The 19,574-nt window shown below is 45.8% G+C and overlaps 1 long non-coding RNA gene across 1 annotated transcript; it reads left to right on the top strand.

The window, feature by feature from the left end:
- Positions 1–13,516: 13,516 nt before the first annotated feature.
- Positions 13,517–14,956, top strand: LOC143990053 (uncharacterized). Its single transcript, XR_013277126.1, has 3 exons — positions 13,517–13,553; positions 13,668–13,789; positions 14,463–14,956. It is a non-coding gene; the product is annotated as an uncharacterized LOC143990053 (long non-coding RNA).
- The last annotated feature ends 4,618 nt before the right edge of the window (positions 14,957–19,574 follow it).

A 19,574-nucleotide genomic window follows, 5' to 3' on the forward strand; every position in this document is an offset into this window, starting at 1 on the left:
TATGTCACGGAGCTGCTGTCAGCGCTGTATGTCACGGAGCTGCTGTCAGCGCTGTATGTCACGGAGCTGCTGTCAGCGCTGTATGTCACGGAGCTGCTGTCAGCGCTGTATGTCACGGTGCTGCTGTCAGCGCTGTATGTCACGGAGCTGCTGTCAGCGCTGTATGTCACGGAGCTGCTGTCAGTGCTGTATGTCACGGAGCTGCTGTCAGCGCTGTATGTCACGGAGCTGCTGTCAGCGCTGTATGTCACGGAGCTGCTGTCAGCGCTGTATGTCACGGTGCTGCTGTCAGCGCTGTATGTCACGGAGCTGCTGTCAGCGCTGTATGTCACGGAGCTGCTGTCAGTGCTGTATGTCACGGAGCTGCTGTCAGCGCTGTATGTCACGGAGCTGCTGTCAGCGCTGTATGTCACGGAGCTGCTGTCAGTGCTGTATGTCACGGAGCTGCTGTCAGCGCTGTATGTCACGGAGCTGCTGTCAGCGCTGTATGTCACGGAGCTGCTGTCAGCGCTGTATGTCACGGTGCTGCTGTCAGCGCTGTATGTCACGGAGCTGCTGTCAGCGCTGTATGTCACGGAGCTGCTGTCAGCGCTGTATGTCACGGTGCTGCTGTCAGCGCTGTATGTCACGGAGCTGCTGTCAGCGCTGTATGTCACGGTGCTGATGTCAGTGCTCTGTATTACGGTGCTGCTGTCAGTGCTCTGTATCTCCTGCACCCTCTTGTTTGCCTACCCTGGTCCCTGACCTTCCCTCTCCTCCATTGCCTTCATTAGCTCCATAGTCCTGAATTGTCAGAACAATTTCCCAAATAAAAAAAAAATGCTTGTAGTTATCGATCCCAAATTCACCTCATACATGTATTATGCTATTGTCCAGGTGGTGGGACTACGTGCTACCCCCTAATAATTACCACGTGGCCGCAAATTCGACCTAAAGGTTTGCGAAATTCGCCTCCCATTGAAGTCAATGGAGCCCGCGGCGAACGGTCGTTTTCGCGAACGTTTGTGCCCGTTCGCGTTTCGCGTTCGCGAAACGTCCCGTCGGAAGTTCGTCCATCACTAGTTGTGGCTTTAGATATATTTTAATCTAGGTCACAGTTTGTAACAGATATGGCCCTATATACTTTACAATTCTCTTAAACTCACAATTCTGGACATTCAATACAACCATGGGAAACAACTGCCGTGCTCAGGCATTATTCAAGAAAATCATACACAAAAAGATTTTCTACCCCTCACCCCATTTGGCATCTGAAATAAAGGGCTAAAGTTGCCCTACCCACCAGAGTATGTCCACCTTCAATTTGGGAAAGATCACACATGAAGCTCAGGAAACTAAAGGCAGATTTGTGTAACGCATAAGTATTCCAACGTGTTACCTTTATTATAAAGGGCTAAAAGATTTTATTGCCCTTCCTATTCTTAATGTATGAACCAAATGTTTTCACTGGAGGCTCACTCAAAGCTTTGCCCATTTAAACAAATACTGATGTGAAATATAGGCAACAAGGCAAAATTTAACTGCCAAATATAAATTGTGAGATTAGTGAATTGCTACATCTATTTTCACCAGAGGATCATTTTACGGTGGCAGAAATCCAACCTGTGTGTGTTCTATTACGTATTTAAACAATGTTGGAGAGGAGTATATTTTTTATACGGGATCATGATAATGGTGGAAAATCTCAGTAACATTATGTAATGTATCGTTCATTGGGTTCTTTTTGGCCAAGCGGAGACACCGCAACAACCCTGGAACGTAGCAAAGTGTTACATTAGGAGTTTAAAAACTGCACTTGGAGTGGAGAATCAAAACTTCCCATGGAGTGAGAACTGACACTTGACGCGCCGAGTTCCATGTTCTCAAATCTTTACCAGCCTGATGATAACTTTACAGTTAGTCTGAAATCGAGTGGAATGTCCTTATTTTTCTGCCAGACACTCCCATAATTCTTTGTTTTCCAGTAGGTGGTAGACCCATTTGGAAACGTGCTAAGATCTGTTACATAAAACTTTAATCCCTTCCAACACACAGATATTCAAAAATTGCATATTGTGTAGCCAGCGTTAAGTATATATATTGTAAATTATATATGAAACATTAAGAATTTAGAATAAATTATATAGTTTATATTCAGACTTCTGCTTCAACTATTTTTAGACAAACTGTTCTAGGTTTTTCCTTTTATTTGTGGCTATTGGATATGATGTGCTTTAGAAAAACAAAGGAAAGAAGAAAAAAAAAGAAAATATGGGCTATAACGCAAGAATTTTTTGTAATACTACTACATTATTTTGGTTTCAAGTCAGTTATTTTAGTGATGGCCATAGGAATTGGCATTAAAACTGCTAAAGTAAGATGTTATAAACCAGTGCTACGTGTACCCCTCAGACTATGTATACCATTTTTTTGGGGATACTTTTGTCAACACTGATTGAACAGTTTGTCAGATATTAATGCAAAAATTAGTCATAATACGTTATTTGGAAGCATTTTCAAAATGGGCTATATACATTTTAAAAACTATGTGAATTATTGAATATTTTTTTCTTTAAAACCAACAGTCTGCCATTTGTGAAAAGAAAAAATGTTCAGTTTCTCTAATGGCAAGACTCCACTAGCATCATTCAATCCACTTCATGGAGTGCAGGACATTATAGACCCACCACCTGGGGTAGACTTCATCATGGTACCATGCACTTACAGTACAATAATGCAGAGAATGTTTCTGAAGTCATCAGTGGGCATCAGCGACGCTCTATACCCCACCAATGATCATGCAGGGCCAGAGAAGAGACGGAGAGGAAATGGACCTTGCATGTCCAATATATGGCCTGACGGCATATCAGAAATCTATAACTCAAAACTGGGAGTTTAATGGTTCCAAATTTAAACATATTTAATTTACACAGCCATATAAAACATTATGTGAATAAAATGTGAGAAAACAGCATAATCAAACTACAAATATAATGTGACTATATCACAGAACTCTCTAAAAATTATACTGTACATCAATTTATACTAAAATAAATTCCCAGTTTGGAGTTATGGTTTTTGATATATAGTTGCAAGGATGAAGACATTGGTGAGTTCAATGAACCTAGTTTTCTGGTTTGGGGTAACCAGGGGGAAAGAGGTAGAAATGTGGGTGGAAGGGGAAGGGTAGAGTTGATCTTTAAGGGGTATTGGAAAAATATATGTACACTATGACACACAGCAACTAATTACTTGTTAAAAATTCTCTTTAACTGCTTGCCAACCAGCGCACAATGATATATGTTGGCACAATGGCACAGTTGCACAAATGGGAGAACCTGTACGTCCCCTTTAAAACACGGCTTATTGGGCACACGCACGCGCTGTGTACTCCAGGAGCGTGCCCGCAGGTCCTGCGGACACAATGTCCGCCGGAGGCCCACGATCGTGATACGGAGCGGCAGAACGGGGAGATGTAAACAAGACATTTCCCTGTTCTGCCTAGCAACATGACAGGGATCTACTCTACGGCTTTTTTGCTCAGAAAATAGGTGCAGGAACTCACCCTCCCTGCCCAAATCCCTGCCCCCAACCACGCCCAAACCCCATCCCCAACCACAGCTAAAGCCCACCCCCAGACACACCTTCCTTAGAGGAGAGAAGTACAGCAGCACCAAATGATTGTAAAAAGGAAAAAGGCTTAGAATTGTGTATCACACAAGCCGCATGGTTCAGAATGTGTAACACACAAAGTACAGAACTCCATAACACCCAGGGCTCAGAATTGTGTATTGTGCAGTTGTGAGCAGCAGAATATCAGCCCTTCCCAGTCCTTCTCTCTGCACAAATCACCCCCGCTTTCCCAGCCCTCCTCTCCACACAAATCACCATACTTTCCCAGCTCTTCCCTCTGCACAAATCACCCCCACTTTCCCAGCCCTTCTCTCTGCACAAATCACCCCCACTTTCCAAGACTTTCTCTCTGCACAAATCACCCCCACTTTCCCACCCCTTCTCTCCGCACAAATCCCCCCCACTTTCCCAGCCCTTCTATCTGCACAAATCACCCCCACTTTCCCAGTCCTTCTCTCTGCACAAATCACCCCCACTTTCCCAGACCTTCTCTCTGCACAAATCACCCCCACTTTCCCAGATCTTCTCTCTGCCCCTCCACACATAAGTTTTCCCAGTTCTTCTCCATGCTCAAATCCACAATTTCACAGTTTAGTCTCTGTGGAGCGCTCTCTCTCTCTCTCTCTCCTCTCTCCCCCTGTCCCCTGTTTCTCATTCCCAGCTCCCTCACCTCTTCCACCGCCAGTGCCCCAGACCATATGGTATGTGCTGCCTTTTTTTGCAGGTGATCGAGGAGCTGTAGCTGGGGTGGAGTTTCTCCTCTGTGCTACATTGTGAGTACAGGCGGGGACGGAAGCTACCACATGCATAGGCAGGGGTACATTGCCGTGCTGGGACCCAAAGAATACGGGGGCTGTGAAGTGCTAGTGGGTCATGACAGGTTGGACCAGAGAAGGCTGTCATAGCTGGCGGAACGGCGTTCCGCTGCGTTCCAGCAGAAAAAAGCCATGGAACTACTGCTCCCTGTCATCGAGAGCAGTGATCTCTGTCATGTTGTAGTGAGCCCACCCTACCCAAAGTTAGAATCACTCCCTAGGACACACTTAACCCCTTGCTCGCCCCCTAGTGTTTAACCCCTTCCCTGCCAGTGTCATTTACACAGTAATCAGTGCATTTTTATAGCACTGATCGCTGTATAAATGTCACTGGTCCCAAAATAGTGTCAAAATGTGCCCAATGTGCAATGTCGCAAGGAGCGATAAAAATCGCAGTTCGCCGCCATTACTAATAAAAAAAATTTATAATAAAAATGCCATAAATCTATCCCCTATTTTGTACACGCTATAACTTTTGCGCAAACCAATCAATATACGCGTATTGTAATTTTTTATACCAAAAATATGTAGAAGAATACATATTGGCCTAAACTGAGAAAGCATTTTTTGTATATATATTTTTTGGGGATATTTATATTTATTATAGCACAAAGTAAATTTTTTTTAAATTGCCACTGTTTTTTTGTTCATAGCGAAAAAAACAAAAAACGCAGTGGTGATCAAATACCACCAAAAGAAAGCTCTATTTGTGGGAAAAAAAAGGACGTAAATTTTGTTTGGGTGAAACTTCTCACGACCACGCAATTGTCAGTTAAAGCGACGCAGTGCCATATTACAAAACATGCTTTGGTATATTTTCTATAACTTTTTAATAAAAGAAGAAGTAAAGACTTCTTGTTTAATTGTACCTACAGGAAAGCCTATAATAACCCCTTCCCGCCAAGCGTACGCAGATGTGCGTACTCGGCTTCCGGGGGGTATACTGGGATGATGCCCGCACCTGCAGGCATCATCCCGGTACCGTTCTTTTCAGCAGGCGATTGGCTATCCAGGCATATCAACCGATGCGGCTAAAAGCCGCTCGGCTGTTATGCCGGAGGAGCGGGAGGGGACGTCCCCCCCTCCCGCAGCCTCCCGCCGCTGTGACCGGTGCTCCCGCTCGATCGGGAGCACCGATTCAAGTTCCGCTGCCTCCCGCTGCTGGGGAGGAACTGGAACGAAGCTGTAATCGGCTTCGTTCCAGTCTCCTCATAGTAAACACGGAAGCGATTGTCAGAGCGAGAGCAATAATTCTAGCACTAGACCTCCTCTGTAACGCTAACCTGGTAACCGTAAAAAAAAATTAAAGCGTCGCCTATTGAGATTTTTAGATACCGTACCGTATTACATAAAATATTGCAACAATCGCCGTTTTATTCTCTAGAGTCTCTGCTAAAAAAAATATATATAATGTTTGGGGGTTCCAAGTAATTTTCTAGCAAAAAATATGGATTTTAACTTGTAAACACCAAATGCCAAAAATAGGCTTAGTCATGAAAGGGATAAGGTACATATTGTAAATATCTCCTACACTTGCACCGTTTAAGAGATATTTACTTTATACACCGCCTCCGACATCATCAGTGCATGCACTCTGAAGAAACGGCCGCCCTGTGCTGTGACTCGTGGCTCCCACGTGCATACGTGGGAGTAACATCATCGTGGCTTTGACCAATCACAATTCCGGAGCCCGTGAACCTTGAAGAAACACTGGGGAAGATGTCAGCTATCTCAGCGGTGTGCAGGTGCCGCTGCAGGGCTTTATTCTAAGGTAAGTATTTCACATGCACCACATACTACCTCTTTATGCCTTTATCTTACAGGTTTTCATTTTTATATTTTTTTATTTTTTTTAGGGTTTACAACCTCTTTAAAGACCTTAACCTCTTGCCGACCACAAATTACATATATGCAGCTGCAAGAAAAGTTGGTCTTAAAATCTATGGGGGTGTCTTCCATAAATTAATTTCCTCTATTTTTACAAGACTACATGCCACAGTTTTAGATGTTGCCTGCTGTACCACCTAAGTAAAGCTTGGCACTGTTGTATATTATTCATATGTAATGTAGCCATGCCCCCGTAACAGTTGCTGCATGTTGTGGTTCATCTATCACCCTGTCCAGCCCGGAATTCATCTCTCAGGCCGCGTACACACGCGCGGACTGTTCGCCCAACTTTGTCCGCTGAACAGTGTTTGGGCCGACAGTCCGCTCGTGTGTGGGCTTTCAGCGGACAGTTTCAGCGGACAGTTTGACGGACAAGGTTTTTCGGAAATTCCGTAAAACTGTCCGCTGAAACCTTGTTTCAGCGAACAGTCCGCTCGTGTGTAGGCTTGTTCGTCAAACAAAGTTGCGCGCATGCTCAGAAAGGATTTTCACGCCGAAAGCTATAATGCAGTGTATAGGACGTCGTATTTTTCGTCCCGTCGTACGTGCCGTTCACGTCATCGCGCACGGTTTCAGCAAACTGTTCGTCCGTCGTGTGTGGCCATGTCCGTCCATGCTAAGTTTGAGCGGACTGTTTGCCGAAACTGTTGGACGGACAAAGTTGGGCGAACAGTCCGCGGGTGTGTACGCGGCCTCAGAGACACAGAACAGTCCATAAGCTTTGTTTTTGTTTTATTTGAGGGGATTGTACTTGGATAGGAAAGTGAGGCCCAGAGTGAGTGGAAACTAATGGAGCTACCGGGGAGTCGGCATGACAGGAGTAAGGGGTTAAGGATAACAGGGTAAAAGTAGGGAGAGGTGGATTAGAAGAAAAGGAAAGAGGGGAGGGGTTTAGCTTATTTATTGGATAGGGGGTTCCCTGGGCAGCATTGCAGGGAGTAGTGTAGACAGGGAACACTTTGCAGCCCAGCAACTTAGAGCAGTGGCAATTGTAGTTCATCAGCCATGGCCGACGTGGACCTGCTCTTGTCCCAGCTCCAGGCGGCTGCTTCTACCAGGGGCCCTGAGGGGCTTCACAGCCAGATGGCCCCACTGCTCTGTTACCAGGCATCTGGCTCGGCAGCCGGGAAACAGAAGCTCCCACATGCTTGGAGGTCTAGGCCTGTGGAGCGTTTCACCCGTGGAACTTCCCACTGAGCATCACGCCATGGCAGGAGCCCCGATCGGGGCCAGCCTGCTTCTGGCCCCTGCTTCTGCCGTGGTGGGGCCTGGATGGAATCCTCAGCACTGGCGGAGCTTGGTGGGTGGGGCTATGGCACAGGCAGGCACCTCTCCCCCGCCCAATCGGCGGCACCATTGGGAACGAATGGACTCCTCTTCTTCGGATGTGCCGTGAGGGGGGAGTCTTGGCATGGGAGGAGTTTCATTACAGCCGCCGGGCCTTTACTAGTCCCGGCCGTCAGCCCCGGGTCACCAGAAGTGCCCATTGCCAGGAAGATCGGACAACAGAGCAGTGAACTATAGTGAACTGACCAATGCCCCTCTGAAAGACATTGTGGTATGTGGATGCTGGAAGCCCCAGGCCTCACCTGCCTATCTTGATCCCTGCAATCCTCCTGGCATCAGTTCAGGAAAGTCCTTGATGGTTAAGCACTGCTGGGTTGCACTCCCTTTGCTCTCTCCCATCGACGGTCCATGATTGCCACAGAAGGTCGATCCCAGTTTACTCCGTCCTCTTTGTAGCTACTTCCTGCTTCGCATGGTTGGATACATCCCAAGCTGGGATGCCCGATCCACTCCTGCAGATAACATGATGGTTGTGGTTGTTTATATCCAGAACTGAGGTCTCTGAACCCTTAGGCCTTCAAGTCTTTTCCTGCTATCCAGCACTGGGGTCTCTGAACCCCCAGGCCTTCAAGCCTGCTCCTTGATGGTTACATTTATGCTCCTTTTCTGCTCCAGACTCCTCTCACCCCCCGGAGCATGTGACTCCCAGCTTATATGCGAGTCCTGCCCCTGCCAATGCAATTTAATTTTAATGATTGATCACAATTTATTTACTGTCCATTAGACACAAATGACCTAACTATAGGTCCCTATAGCTACAGCCCATACAAGGAGAACTAAAACACTGCCCCCGAGGGAGGAATGCTTTAATTACCCCAGGTCTTCATCTGTGATCTTCAGTTTAGATTAGACAGCCTTCCCATCCAAATATACCTGAAACAAAAACACAAAGATACATATATCCTACATGCTATCTAGAAAATCAACATTTTATTAGCATGTGTGATTCTGTCAGGACTGCTATTTCTTCAAAAGAAGTCAGGGAGACTCCTGCAGGATACAGCCTGAGCAGACACGCCAGTCACTTTACACATGAGTCCATAAGCCAAACTACTTTCTGATTGGCTTCAACGGAAGTCCAGAACTTTTTCACAACAAAAAAAAACAAAGGGAATTGACAGGGACTGCATGCAGCAGCGTCCGTAACTAGCCAGTTAGGCACTTAAGCTGTTGCCCTGTATTGAAAGTCAATGGGACAACCCACCCTAACCCTTCTGTGCACTTGCAGTCCAAGGTTTTCCTGTACTGTGATCTCTACTGCAGTCCCACATCACAGGTAATACTGGGGGTCAGGCAGTCTTTTTCTAGTGTCCCCTTCACCTCTAACCGAGATGGAGTAGCTTTTGGCATGCTGACCTTGTTTAACAACCATGACATGGTCTTTATAAATTGCCCACCCAAGCTTCCATTCTCCATAGATTCTCAAAACGAATTCCCCCACCAACGGGATTTTTAGGCAGCAATAAACAATAAGCATAGCATACTATATAAAAAAGATTACTTTATTGTGTGGTAAAAACATGAGCTTCACCCAGGTATTTGAAATAAAAAGATATAACTAGAACCAAGCTTGTACATACAAAAATTACAATGACAATTGGGCATACACTAAGCAGACCTAACTATAAATATACTGTATAAGATTAGTAACAGCAAAAATAAATTTATAGTTCTAACGCGTTTCAACCACTAGGGTCTTCTTCAGAGATAGTCTGTTGATAGAGAGACAAGATACAACTTAATAAATCTATCGAATAGGATTAGTATTAAACATATTCCAGATTTGTTAGTGTAATTACCCAGTATGGTATTGCCGAGAGGTTCATACAAATTATAGTGCTTAATGGTGGAGTTTACCCAGGTTCACGCTTAGGCGTCCTTCACAAGTTACAAAAGATATATGGTCCATGCATCTCGCCACAGAATCCAGCAGTGGGGTGAGGGTCGGAAGCCCAGAGGCGCGGCTCACGAGCGGTCACACGACAAAACCCTATGCCCCACAAAAATTGTAGGGAATAGGTGCAAGCGTAGGCAGCCTGCCTGTATGGTAAGTCACGCCTGTGATGAAAATCCCAACATAATCGCAATTAGACATATATATTTTTATATTTGTTTTTTATATTCTATATTATATATATATAGACCCACATATGGGGTATGGAGATATCTTATATAAGTTTTGTGTGCATATAAAGGGAATATCCCCAGATATCTATATTCACATCAGAAAAAAAAAAAAAAAAAAAAAAAAAAAAAAAGGGGAAGGGGGGGGGGGGAAAAAAGGGAAGGGAATGGGGGGAAAGAAAAGAAAAACAAAACTCAAAAACCAAACACATATTAAAAAGAAGAAACAGAAACAACAAACGCGGTTGGGAATCAAAAGAAAACAAACGTGAGAAGACCTGTGGTAGGAGTAGTGTGTGGGATGACAACCCGATATTGGGTAACTGAAGTGAATGAGTGAGTGAATGATGTGCAGGTGAAATGAATAATGAGGTGAAAGGTGTGGGTGTGGGTGTTATGAAAAGAATTAAAGGGATAACATATTAAGAAATCAGAGTGACAATGGAAAGAGTGCATGGGGGTGCTAGTGACGGATAGAGGTAAAGATAAAAATGCATAAAAATGCTGATGTTGAACTAGTGAGAGGTGACAAAAAAAAAAAAAAAAAAAAAAAAAAAAAAATTAAGATGTGATAAACCATATTTATACTGAAAGTGATAACAGTTACCTGGATAGCTGGGCTGAACAAAAGATTCCCAAAATGGAAAAGGGGAGACAGCAGCTGGGAAACTATCCCGGGAAGAGTGCCAGATACGGTCAATAACTCCTAGTCCATAGGGGCACCCCCATCTAAGAATGAATAGAATGATAAGGGGAGCTAGCTGTTAAAGAAGCTAGTTTTTCAGAAGTTTATTTAAGTAAAATGGGGGCATGTCAGCCAGGTTAGCAAATAGTCAAACTTACCAACCAGGGATTCAAAGATACGAGAGTCCTTGTTTGTGTACAGGAGCTGATGTTTGCTACCAAGTATACTGTGTTATATAGAGCCCCGGGATTGCATCACAGGCATGGCCGCCCACCCATTGGCTGGTACCGCCTATTATTGCTTGGCCGCCTAAACAGGTCGACCTCGTGTGAACGCCCCGGCGTCCCGGAAGGTCGTAAAGCGACCCCGAAACGACGTCACTTCCGACGCAAATGCACGACGTGATTGCGTCACGTCCGTCCGTACGAAGGGACAGACGAACGTGAGGCACGTCCGGAAGTGTTCAGGGACGCCGCCGACAAGGAAATACGTGTCCCCAATGGCTGGGCGGGACCAGCCCGCACCAGCCATATAGGGAGACATCTGTGGAGAGAGCCCTGCATGTGCACAGACAGGGGTCCCTCCTACCCTTGTCGGGGAGTCGCGCGAAAAAGGCAAACAGTCCCCCACACACCACCTCCTCCACATAAAAGCGGAAGGGCATTGGAAACAATGTGCGGGGGGACCATAAAAGTGGGGGACAAGCGTAAACCCGGGTCAAGTGAATGTGGGGATATGTCGCTACTGTCCAATACCTCCCCTGGCCCCCAGAGCAGGGATGGGGTGAAGGTGTGTGGGTAGAGAGCAGGGAGGGGAGGGAAAAAAAAAAAAAAAAAAAAAAAAAAAAAAAGGCGGGGGGGGGGGGAGAGGGACAGGCGACCGATCCCAACACACCATTAGCTAAAAAGAGCCATTTGCTTAACCAAAGATAAGAATAAAATAACATCTTTTTCAGATTATTACATATACACATATAGTATGCATGTCCCGACGTGCAAACGCACGTCTTTATTCAAGGACAGACCGAGTAAATATATAGCTAAGAGAATATATACAAACAGCAAAAATAAAGTGATAACATAATTATACAGTGAATCGCAGAAGAATATGATGTTCAGCTGCGAACACTATACCATGGTACCCTGTTTAGTTGTAATCATAATAATTAGAGATTATCAATAATTTATGAGAGGGGCATGGTCAGGGGGTGTTCCTAGACACTTACTAAAGAGTTAGAGAGGAGAAAAAGAGGAAACATAAAGGAGAACGGGCTCACAAAGAAAAGGGGCAGGTACACCCGGTTTCTACTGTGTCCTCCCTGAGGAGAACCCCTTTAGGAAGGGAGCGAAAGAGACCGATTCATTCAGGCCTGGGAAAGAGGTGGCATCCAATTTATGTATCCACCTCTGTTCCCGTTGTAATAGGGTCTTATTCCAGTCGCCCCCCCGAGCAGGTATGTGTATACGGTCCAGGGCAGTAAATGTAAACTTAGGCATTCTGTAGTTGTGTATTTGCACAACGTGACGTCCAATCGGCAGGTAATAGTTGCCAAACGGTGCCAACTTTCGACCTACACACTTCGTGAATTGTCAGACACGGGGTGTGGTTTACTTTTTAGAATGCGAGTGTGGGGCGTACTACGTAGGCAAAACAAAACAGGAATTCCATCGCCGAATGTCTAAACATGTGTACAGCATGGAAATTGGCAACTATTACCTGCCGATTGGACGTCACGTTGTGCAAATACACAACTACAGAATGCCTAAGTTTACATTTACTGCCCTGGACCGTATACACATACCTGCTCGGGGGGGCGACTGGAATAAGACCCTATTACAACGGGAACAGAGGTGGATACATAAATTGGATGCCACCTCTTTCCCAGGCCTGAATGAATCGGTCTCTTTCGCTCCCTTCCTAAAGGGGTTCTCCTCAGGGAGGACACAGTAGAAACCGGGTGTACCTGCCCCTTTTCTTTGTGAGCCCGTTCTCCTTTATGTTTCCTCTTTTTCTCCTCTCTAACTCTTTAGTAAGTGTCTAGGAACACCCCCTGACCATGCCCCTCTCATAAATTATTGATAATCTCTAATTATTATGATTACAACTAAACAGGGTACCATGGTATAGTGTTCGCAGCTGAACATCATATTCTTCTGCGATTCACTGTATAATTATGTTATCACTTTATTTTTGCTGTTTGTATATATTCTCTTAGCTATATATTTACTCGGTCTGTCCTTGAATAAAGACGTGCGTTTGCACGTCGGGACATGCATACTATATGTGTATATGTAATAATCTGAAAAAGATGTTATTTTATTCTTATCTTTGGTTAAGCAAATGGCTCTTTTTAGCTAATGGTGTGTTGGGATCGGTCGCCTGTCCCTCTCCCCCCCCCCCCGCCTTTTTTTTTTTTTTTTTTTTTTTTTTTTTTTCCCTCCCCTCCCTGCTCTCTACCCACACACCTTCACCCCATCCCTGCTCTGGGGGCCAGGGGAGGTATTGGACAGTAGCGACATATCCCCACATTCACTTGACCCGGGTTTACGCTTGTCCCCCACTTTTATGGTCCCCCCGCACATTGTTTCCAATGCCCTTCCGCTTTTATGTGGAGGAGGTGGTGTGTGGGGGACTGTTTGCCTTTTTCGCGCGACTCCCCGACAAGGGTAGGAGGGACCCCTGTCTGTGCACTCCACAGATGTCTCCCTATATGGCTGGTGCGGGCTGGTCCCGCCCAGCCATTGGGGACACGTATTTCCTTGTCGGCGGCGTCCCTGAACACTTCCGGACGTGCCTCACGTTCGTCTGTCCCTTCGTACGGACGGACGTGACGCAATCACGTCGTGCATTTGCGTCGGAAGTGACGTCGTTTCGGGGTCGCTTTACGACCTTCCGGGACGCCGGGGCGTTCACACGAGGTCGACCTGTTTAGGCGGCCAAGCAATAATAGGCGGTACCAGCCAATGGGTGGGCGGCCATGCCTGTGATGCAATCCCGGGGCTCTATATAACACAGTATACTTGGTAGCAAACATCAGCTCCTGTACACAAACAAGGACTCTCGTATCTTTGAATCCCTGGTTGGTAAGTTTGACTATTTGCTAACCTGGCTGACATGCCCCCATTTTACTTAAATAAACTTCTGAAAAACTAGCTTCTTTAACAGCTAGCTCCCCTTATCATTCTATTCATTCTTAGATGGGGGTGCCCCTATGGACTAGGAGTTATTGACCGTATCTGGCACTCTTCCCGGGATAGTTTCCCAGCTGCTGTCTCCCCTTTTCCATTTTGGGAATCTTTTGTTCAGCCCAGCTATCCAGGTAACTGTTATCACTTTCAGTATAAATATGGTTTATCACATCTTAATTTTTTTTTTTTTTTTTTTTTTTTTTTTTTTTTTGTCACCTCTCACTAGTTCAACATCAGCATTTTTATGCATTTTTATCTTTACCTCTATCCGTCACTAGCACCCCCATGCACTCTTTCCATTGTCACTCTGATTTCTTAATATGTTATCCCTTTAATTCTTTTCATAACACCCACACCCACACCTTTCACCTCATTATTCATTTCACCTGCACATCATTCACTCACTCATTCACTTCAGTTACCCAATATCGGGTTGTCATCCCACACACTACTCCTACCACAGGTCTTCTCACGTTTGTTTTCTTTTGATTCCCAACCGCGTTTGTTGTTTCTGTTTCTTCTTTTTAATATGTGTTTGGTTTTTGAGTTTTGTTTTTCTTTTCTTTCCCCCCATTCCCTTCCCTTTTCCCCCCCCCCCCCTTCCCCTTTTTTTTTTTTTTTTTTTTTTTTTTTTTCTGATGTGAATATAGATATCTGGGGATATTCCCTTTATATGCACACAAAACTTATATAAGATATCTCCATACCCCATATGTGGGTCTATATATATATAATATAGAATATAAAAAACAAATATAAAAATATATATGTCTAATTGCGATTATGTTGGGATTTTCATCACAGGCGTGACTTACCATACAGGCAGGCTGCCTACGCTTGCACCTATTCCCTACAATTTTTGTGGGGCATAGGGTTTTGTCGTGTGACCGCTCGTGAGCCGCGCCTCTGGGCTTCCGACCCTCACCCCACTGCTGGATTCTGTGGCGAGATGCATGGACCATATATCTTTTGTAACTTGTGAAGGACGCCTAAGCGTGAACCTGGGTAAACTCCACCATTAAGCACTATAATTTGTATGAACCTCTCGGCAATACCATACTGGGTAATTACACTAACAAATCTGGAATATGTTTAATACTAATCCTATTCGATAGATTTATTAAGTTGTATCTTGTCTCTCTATCAACAGACTATCTCTGAAGAAGACCCTAGTGGTTGAAACGCGTTAGAACTATAAATTTATTTTTGCTGTTACTAATCTTATACAGTATATTTATAGTTAGGTCTGCTTAGTGTATGCCCAATTGTCATTGTAATTTTTGTATGTACAAGCTTGGTTCTAGTTATATCTTTTTATTTCAAATACCTGGGTGAAGCTCATGTTTTTACCACACAATAAAGTAATCTTTTTTATATAGTATGCTATGCTTATTGTTTATTGCTGCCTAAAAATCCCGTTGGTGGGGGAATTCGTTTTGATTTTCTGATTTATAGGGGTGAGCAGCACCCTTCTTGCTCTTGTCAGCAGTGTGTTCTTTCCAATACCATTCTCCATAGATGTCCTGGAACCTGACCCACATCTCATGGTCCGGTGTCATTTGGGGTTTGGGAACATGCAGATAGTTCCAGATAAGATCACCTTCCCACTGTTTCCGTGAAGTCTCCACAGTCTCCATGATCTTCTCTGGTACATAGGGATAGACCAACCCCCATTCCTGGGCAACCGTTTCTTGGACATCCCGCTGGAACCGTGACAGCCGTGGAAGTTCCTTGGACTTTTCCCGCCCAGGCAGTACACGAGAGTCCGGGGCTCGGACAGCCCTTTGCTGGTAAGTGGGTGCCCGGTTGTGAGGGGTATCTGCTATACATCTGATAGGGGGAACTGGGGTTTCTGGGTAGATAGCTGTGCTCTCCGGAGCCCCGGAGGTAGCTCTCCAGGAACCATCCATCCTCCCCACTAGAGCCATCCTCCTCAGTAGTCCACCGGTAAGTTCCAATCGAATGCCGGTGTCCACAAGAACCTGGTCCTAAATATCAGTATTCTGCTGCATGGTGGATGCGCTCTGACCGGTCTGCACCATCTTCCTCCGCTGTGTGAACAGTGCGTGGCATGCAGGACACTGGAGTGGTTTCTTCCTCCTGGGTGTGGCTCCGCCCCTTGACTTGTTGGTGCGGCGTGCGAGGAACTGTAACTCTTCATTTCTGGAGTGCGCACCAGTGACCCCTGGTGGCAGGCACCGTAGAATTGCAGGTTAGAGCAGCAGTTACTGTATCGCAATGGAAATGTCACTTGCGATGCCCCACTGAAAGGAACCAACATCTCCCTAGTTCCCGGCCGCACCTCCCTTGGTGTCCATGTTTTATCCACGGGCTACAGCGATCCACAACTCCCATAACACTTCCATCTGTGCAGCGGGACAGTCTTTTTGCAAACAGTGGCGGTGTTAGTGCTATCCCCATGCCAGAAACCCCTGTACATAATGGCAAAGGCTTGTGATGGTCACGTATGACTACACGGAATACATTCACTGTGTTGCAGGGGTCTGTCTCTGTGTTGCTAGGGGTAACGGTTTCACAGAAAGATACATCTTGGTGGGACTTCCATGTAGCGCACTACTCCCTTGGGAGCTGCTGGGTGTGTTCATACCTTTCTGTTAGCTGCTTCCGTTCTTCCACCTCTGCACGAATTCTATTAAAAAGCCGACAGCCCAAAATAACTTTAGAAACTTTTATTGCTTGCTTGGTGAATGTTACATTACTGTTAGCCCTTGTACACACGGTCGGAGAATCTGTCGGAATGTGTCCTATCGGACCATGTCGTCGGATAATCCGACTGTTTGTGGTATGCATCGGACTGATTCTGTCCGAATATCCGTCGGACCCAATTTTCCAACATGTTGGAAATATTTCCAGACCAACTGGTTCGATCGGACATACTCCGATCATGTGTAGCGAATTTTGATCGGACCAAGTGCCACGCATGCTCAGATCAAATTCCTACATCAAAGCTATTGGCTACTAGCCTGAATGTAGTCCCATCGTAACGAAATTACTTCATCACGTTCCGAAAGATCGGATTTTTCGACAACTTAGTCCGACCCTGTGTATGCAACAGTGTCGGGCACAATCCGTTGGACTAAATCCGACGGACAAAATCCGATGGATTTGGTTGGCAGAAAATCCGACCGTGTGTACAGGGGCTTAGAGGATATGAGTTGCCTCTAACACCTTGTTTCCTATTTCTGTTCCTATGTCCTTTCCTATAGTGAACTGACCAATTCCCCGCTGAAAGACATTGTGGTATGTGGATGTTGGAAGCCCCAGGCCTCCCCTTCCTATCTTGACTCCCGGCGTCAGTTCAGGAAAGTCCTTGATGGATAAGCACTGCTGGGTTGCACTCCCTTTGCTCTCTCCCATCGATGGTCCATGGTTGCCACAGAAGGTCGATCCCAGTTTACTCCGTCCTCTTTGTAGCTACTTCCAGCTCTGCATGGTGGGCGCTACAATGTTGCGATAGATCAGGAAGAGTGCCCGGTGTCTTATACATCATTTGATAGCGGCAGTGGGTTGGGTTCTCCGCTGCAGAAAGGGGGCGCTGATGGCAAAATCTGACATAGAATTAGCATTCCATTTGCTCCCGGTCCATCCAGACAGCTTTAGGTTGTTGGGGTGTAGCTGGCAAGGGGAATTTTACGTTGACTGTTGCTTGCTAATGGGCTGCTCCATTTCCTGTGCAATGTTAGAAACATTAATCTTCTTTATAGAGTGTGTGGTTCGGGATGTTTCAGGGCTTTATTCCGAGATTCATTATTTGGATTACTTCCTCTGCATTGGTCGTCCTTCGTCCAATGTGTGTGCGGTACTGTTATCTACGTTGCAACACAGAGTAAAGTCAGCATTCCATTGGTGGAGGACAAGACAGAGGGGCCAACCCAACCCAACGCTCTCAGCTTCCTAGACATAGTGATCGACTCAGAATTCATGGAGTGTTACTTACCAGAGGAGAAACTGAAATTGCTTAAGGGGGACATTAGTGGGGTCTTGGGGCTCCACAAGATTCAACTGAATTTTGCTTGCCGGATTATTCCTATGGGCAGGGTGTTTTGCCAGCGGCTGTCGGCAGCCACTGCAGGGGTCCGGTCCCCCACACATTTTATTCGGGTCACTAGGGAACATTGGGAGGATGTGAGGGTGTGGCACACATTCTTGACTGACTTTAATGGAAGATAGATGTGGATGTCCAGAGTGGTGAGTAACTTTAATTTGAAGCTGTTCACAAAACACTGCTGGGTCGACGGGGTACGGCACGTTCTACTGCAGCGCCGGGCCATGGCCAAGTTCTTGGTTGGAGGCAGGCCTGCAAAAGAATCTGGTGCTACTGGAGCTCTTTCCAGTAGTATTGGAGATGGAAATATGGGGTGAATCATTCTGGAACTTGAAAGTGAGATTGCATTGTGATAATCTCGGAGTGGTGAAAGTTATTAACCGCATCTCAGCATCATCACAGCATGTCGTACGGCTGTTACGCCACCTGGTGCTGCCTTGCCTACAGTTGAATATTTTTCTGAATGCATTACACCTCCCAGGGGTGGACAATACGTTAGTTGATGCCTTATCTCGCTTTCAGTGGGTGAAGTTTCGAGAGCTGGCTCCAGTAGCAGACCGACAGGGGGTTCCATGTCCCCAATGGCGGTGGGCGATTGCCTTGGAGTCATCGCTGGATGGATCAGGAGGTCGGTGAGTGAGGCCACATGGGCGGCCTACGGTAAGGAATGGTGGGACTTAGTTAGGCAGGCTGGGTATATCCAAATGGTTGCTCGTCATCTACTTTGTTTCCAGAAACCTGGAACAGGGGGTGTCAGTGTCGGCCATGGACTGAAAACTGGCAGGTCTGGTGTTCTTGTTCAAATTACGGGGCGGTGACGATTTTACCAAGGATTTTTCGGTAAAACAGGCGATGAAAGGTTATTGTGGGATGTGTAAGCACAGGGATGTTCGGAAGCCTGTGTCTTTTAACAACCTACAAATACTGGTTGTTCGGTTGGGATTGTTGTGTACGTAGGCTTACGAGGTTGCATTGTTTAAAGCGGCGTTTTAGTTGTTTTTTTTGGAGCCTTCAGGATTAGTGAATTGGTCAGCTCATCTAAGCGGGACTAAGGGGGTTTAAGGGCACATGATGTGGTTTGCAAGGGAAACAGCATTGAATTGTTGCTACGCTGATCCAAGATGGACCAGGGTAGCAAGAGCATCAGAATATAGCTGTTTTCTCTACCAGGCTCTCCAGTGTGCCCTGTGGGGGCGGTATGGGAGTTCCTGGGACTTCGTCCGGTTTCCGATGAGCCATTTTTATTGCACAGGGACAGGTCCCCAATGACTAAGTTCCAATTTGTGGCAGTTTTTAGAAAATGCCTAAAGAGCAGACACCCCACAAAAGTATCATTGAGCATATCACTCAAATGCAGGACAGGATTGCAGCAATCATGCTGATGGTAAAAGAACACTTACTGCAGGCCCAAGCAGCCAAACAGAGAATATACAACAGGGGGGCCCAACTCCATGTTTTCTCACCTGGTGACAGGGTCCTGGTGTTAATTCCCACGGTTGAGAGCAAGTTCCTGGCTAAGTGGCAGAGTCCCTTCGAAATAATTGAAGTTGGGGAGGTCAATTACAAAGTATATCAACCAGGTAAAAGGAAGCCTGAACAGATTTACCACATAAACCTGATAAAGCCCTGGAAAGATAGACTGGCATTAACTGTGAGGTCCCTCCCGGTAACGCCTTAGGGTACTGAGTCCCCTCTGATCCCTGAGGTCACAATTCCAGACACCCTGTCATTTTCCCAAAAACAGGAAGCTAGAGAGTTTCTGATAAGGAATAGAAAGAAATTTTCAGAGTTACCTGGCACAACTTCAGCAGTTCAGCATGATATTGTTACTGAACTTGGGGTCCGTGTCA

The sequence above is a fragment of the Lithobates pipiens genome, unplaced genomic scaffold (genome assembly GCF_037356315.1).
Source record: "Lithobates pipiens isolate NorthernLeopardFrog02 unplaced genomic scaffold, aLitPip1_a1.2 Scaffold_18, whole genome shotgun sequence".
NCBI classification, from domain to species: domain Eukaryota; kingdom Metazoa; phylum Chordata; class Amphibia; order Anura; family Ranidae; genus Lithobates; species Lithobates pipiens.